This window comes from Mytilus californianus, unplaced genomic scaffold (assembly GCF_021869535.1).
Source record: "Mytilus californianus isolate M0D057914Y unplaced genomic scaffold, xbMytCali1.0.p SCAF_18, whole genome shotgun sequence".
Classification (NCBI taxonomy): domain Eukaryota; kingdom Metazoa; phylum Mollusca; class Bivalvia; order Mytilida; family Mytilidae; genus Mytilus; species Mytilus californianus.
Genome location: NW_026262666.1, coordinates 9,363,368 through 9,369,226, shown reverse-complemented (window position 1 = coordinate 9,369,226; position 5,859 = coordinate 9,363,368).

The window sequence follows — 5,859 nt, the reverse complement described above, 5'->3', positions numbered from 1 at the left end:
TGGCATTTATATTAGGTAGATTTTTTATCTGTGTTTATCTGGGCAAGATATAGTGCGTACATATAATTCCCATCTTATTTCATATAAGACCATAACCGTTAATGTTATTATTTGAAAAATTTACTGATAGTAAACGTGAATCTATGGGGAACGTCTTCAATAGTCGCTGCTGCAGAATTTATTTAAATATGCTCTATGCTTCACAATATCATTAACGGTACAAATTTCACTCTAACAGATGCGCATTTCGACATTTAATGTCTCTTCAAAATTCAATTGCAACAATAATTACATTGAATGCATTTTTATCTCGCCACAAAGTCAACACCTTTGCCATAGTGTCAGCACACTATTACTTCGTGACATTCTTAAGGTAACATAAACATAATTATTTGACATATCTAATTAAAATATTTTTAAAATGTTAATTTGTATTCTCCTCTGGGGTGACACATATAAATAACCATATACTGTTTTTGTATATCATGTCAAAAGTTGTGAGAGTTATATTAAAACGTATTTTGTTTTACTGGCCGAGTTCATTAAAGAATATAATTTAATCAGTGATTGACTTGTGATAGTCCTTTAGGTAAATTGTAATTTGTAAAAACGAAACATGTAAATTTTTCTTAAATTATTTTGTAATAACAAAAAGACCTATCACAATTATTATTATTATTATTATTATTATTATTATTATTATTATAAAGAAAAAAACTAAGATTTTATACACACAACAATATTGTTGAAAAAGACATGCTGATGTATAAAATTACTATGTTTATTATGTCAAGGTAAGGGAGTGTGTTTTATACTATGCTCACTTTAAATAAATTACGGAAATTTAACTATGAATTACTATATTAGGCTACAATAGTTGACCGAGACTTGAATTTGAAATTTCAAAACGAATAATTCAAATACTTCGGTTATCAGTTTTTGCCGAGATTGTTTTTGCGGCCTTTTTGGTTTATTCGTTTTGAACGTCTATAAATTTTGGATTTTAATACTTAGATGCGAGCACCATTGACGTGAAACAAAATGTTTGGAAGGCACATATTGGGCATACAATAATTTTCTTTAAATTGTAATTTTGTTATGCTCATAATATAAATCGAGGGTTTGTATGTTATTAAACTTATACACAATGCTTTTTACCATAAAACATGAATCATATTTATCAACATAGTACAATCTTTACCTGTTAAGATAGAGATAAAAATGAGAATGGAAATGGGGAATATGTCAAAGAGACAACAACCCGGCTAAAGAGCAGATAACAGCCGAAGGCCACCAATGGGCCTTCAACGCAGCGAGAAAATCCCGCACCCGGAGGTGGTCCTCAGCTGTCCCCTAAATAAAAATGTGTACTAGTTCATCGAAAATGGACGTCATACTAAACTCCAAAACATATAAGTGAACTAAAATAAAAAATTAAAAAACATACAAGACTAACAAAGGCCAGAGGCTCCTGACTTGGGACAGGCGCAAAAATGCGGCGGGGTTAAACATGTTTTGTGAGATCTCAACCCTCCCCCTATACCTCTATATATAGCTAGCCAATGTAGAATAAAGAAACACACAGCGATACGCACAGTAAAACTCAATTTAAAAGAAGTCCGAGTTCGATGTTAGAATAGGTAACAAAAGAAACTAAGCAAAATGACAATGATACATAAATTAACAAAGAACTACTAGCAGTTACTGACATGCCAGCTCCAGACCTCAAAATGTATAGCGACTTGAAATACCTAAAACATTATCATTGCTACATAGAAACCAGACAAAATATAAGACCATAAAACGACCGAAAACATTAAAAAAATGCCAGCTCGAAAAGTACCAAATGACAGAAAGAACTGCAAATAAAAAAGAAGGACAAAAAGTTTAGAGTGACTTTAAAATATTAAAAAAAAAATCTGAAAATCAAGATTATGTATTATATTATAATCTTTATTGCAAAATTACACCCATAAGGGTCAAGCAATACAAACAATTACACACATTTTAAATACAATGCAATACAATGTAATACAATACAATATAATAGAACATATTTTAAGAGTTCAATTTTAAATTTATGTAAAAAACACAATCATAAGCTTGTCTGACATGAGTCTGACCCCCTCAGTTCTAAAGACTGCTTAATAAAGACTCCAATATGACAAACAAGTTCAGGGATGGGGTTTAGAATGTGTTTTAGTTTATTAAATGGATCAAGATGTTGAAATAATGGTACATAATCTTTTAGATAAGCAAAAAAATTGGAACGCAATGATATGTTAATGTCACAATACAAAAAGAAATGAAATTCGTCATCTAGGACTCCACATTTTTTACATAATCTTTTTGCTCTTGGAATGTTTCTGTACCTTCCCAATTCAATGCCTAGGGAATGATCACTGAGTCTAAATTTTGAGAGAAACTGCCTATGTATAAAATTATTGCAATTTAAATATTCCTCAGACTAACAATTAGTTTTTAATTTCCCATAGAGACAAAGTTTGGATGAGTAATCCAATTTTGAAAGTTTATTTAAAGTAGTTTTTTAATATTCCTCTGAAACACACTTTTTAATATTACATTTTAACACGTTTTTTGATTGTTTAAAAGGTACATTAATATTAGAGTAATTTTCTGGGTTTATTTTCATATCTTTAAAAATTTTATCTGCAAATGAGTACCAAGAATAAATTCCTGCCGAATGTAAATTTATGTTTGTTTGTAGAGATTCTTTAACCAGGGGATTAATATCATTACAGTTTATTCTATAAAAATACATGAGTGTTTGAGTTTTTATATAAGAGTCCAAAGAAAATCTACCTAATTCTGATCTAGCACCTATGTTAGTGGCTGTCTTTTTATATATCGGTTAAAGCAGGACTAATGATAAACTGCAAAGAAAACTGATAAAATTCTGTTCATAAATTAGCTGTCGATGTTCAAATCTCTTGAATCATAGTAGAATAAACAAGTCGAGATACGAAAAGATGAAAACAGTTATACAAACTCCAAGGGAGAGAACCGGTTGCGTCTACCGGATAAGCGTATCCTGCTAGGCATGCATCAACCGTTTTTTACTGAATGACATTCAGTAGTTTTAATGAATCGAACTGTCATAATTAATATTTATCTATATTCATACTTTTGTTAATCATGTAATGTGGTTTTACATTTTAAATTTATTCATTAGCACAATTATTATGATGTAAGACAATTCCTCATTAACATGATCCGGTTTGTAATTTAATTGAACGATATACTATATAAAATGTAGAAGGGAAGGAAGATAAGGTCAAGAAGTGCATTTTATACCTTAATACACAATGTCAGGAAATTATTTCTGTTGTTTTATATTTTTGGATGCAATCAACCATTACAGATAATTACATATGAATTAGATTAATAAATAATAGTTAACAAGTTATAAATTAAACATATTTTTGGTCATTTGTAATTAATGCTTATGTTTATTATTGACAGTATCATGGCCAAATTTATTTATGATTTGGTATTAGACAGAGCTGTGTATTTAGCACCAACTTCTTCCCATTGACCACAAAGTTAAATATGGAAGAAAAGGTCAATTAATTAATATTGCAAACCATTATTTTGAAATGATTTGTCTGCCAATTGTTGCTTTATAGAAGGAAGTTGCATTTTGATTTTTCTTAAACGACCAGAACAATTAGACGATATATTTTTCTTAATGACGCAAATAAAATTCACTTCAAACAATAACAAACATAGTTGATGTCAATAAAGTTATTTGATTTTTGACATTTCATAGTATATCAATAATTAAGTAGAATATATTTTATCCTGATTACATTACAAAGAAAACGATACGACGTTGTCTTTTTCTGATACTAAACAGTTACATTTCTTTAAAAAGAAAAAAAAACAGAGTTCTTGTTCATTCTCGGCACAAACAACATCATAATAAGTTATATCTGTAACTGCTATTGAACGCATGGCGGGTGATACACACAAACTAATATATACCTCAAACGACTACGTCATTCTGATATACTTCAATGTATGTATATTTTTACATAAACTATTTATATCTTAACACAGTTCGGTAAGCTACTCTCATATTTATCACTGGAGTTGACATTACAATTTTCTTTTTACCGATTATTATATAAAATTGTTTCGTGGTCGCTTCTAATACACTAAATGTCTTCCGGACTATTGTCTACATTATTGAGATATTTGAAGGATCTTTCTATATGCACAAAAGCTAACAATTTAAAGGAGCCATCATCTAGTTCGAAATTGGCTTTATTTGTGTGTACCCAATGTTTATATTAGAATCAAATATATTCTCATCACCTACCCTTGAATCAAACAATCTAAATTGGCTGAATAAGTACGAAGTTGAGGAGCATTGAGTACCTAAAATGTCGAAAGGTTATGCCAAATACAGCTAAGGTAGTCTATTCCTGGGGTGGAGAATCCACAGTATTTCGAAAAATTCATAGTTTTGTGAACAGTTAATAAATAAACTCGTCATGGATACCAGAATTCTTATTTTACAAATTTATAATCATGACCATAGTAATGATAATTCATGTCAACACAGATGTTCAGTTTACTTGGTTGGTGATTCCCTCAAAATGAGGTAATAATTATTTTCTTTCCGTGTACTCAATTATCAAATGATCCTCATCAGTTGATCACATTAACTCCTAAAATTCTGAGAACAACTCTAGAAAAAATATAGCAACAGGCCGTTGATATTTTAATTCTTTTCAGCCTTGTAATATCGCAGTTCTTACTTAATAATAGCAGTGTGTGTCTTCCTTCTTTTACTTGTGACTTTTATTTTCTTTTTATGTATTTTTGTAATGTGTTTTGTTCTACATAATTATGATTCGTGACCTTATTAAATTAATTAGATACTTTTTAATAGATAATCAGAAGGAAATCATGTTTGTTTATTAATTTTAGAACTTTTATGTATTCTAATTAACAAGGTAACTAGTGGCGAATTTGTTTACTTCTGATCAAATCCAAACACATAAAACAATAACTTTAAAGGTCAATGTAAGATACAAGTTCAAATGATAAGGAAGAATGAAAAGAAATAATAACATTAGTGGGGAAAAGGAATTGCATCGTTACCATGAAATTTATAATAGTAATTATTATTATTATTATTATTATAATTATTATTGATTCATTTCTTAATTTACACACTTATTGTTTGATACATTTCACACTTTTTATATCATTTTTATGAGGAGAATAAAATTAAAAATATGCCATGAAAATATGTCATCCACAAAAAAACCCAAGAAATGTTATCTATTAACAGATTCCGGAGAGACAAACACGCAGGTTCAACCCGACAACGTGCAAGATGGACAAGAATTAAATGCCAATGTAGACCTAACAATAGGAGATGTTCCGTCTTTCGACCCAACAGTAGCTGCAGAACGTGAAAATGGTTTCCAACTGAATCCCACGTCACAGGGTGATTCAGTAGATGCTCCTTCTGTCTCAAATGGAGATCATTCAAATACTGACCAAGTACAGGGAGAAACTGAAATTTTAGATGGTGGTGATATAGCTGCTGAAAGTAGTATTGGTTTGACAGGTGAGGGTTCAAGTAACAATAATGCACTGTCAGATATTGAATCAGGTAATGCAATAATCAGAAATTCTAACATTCAGGGTGGTAGCACTAATGACAATAATGATCAAACTGGTCCACCAACTGGCATTGATAATGTTTATTTGTTAACTGATAGTTTAAAAGATGAAAATACTTTCGGATCTGCAGGACAGATAAATACGGATGGTGACGGGACTAATTCAAATGATGTAAAAGGAGATGTAGATTTGTCACTA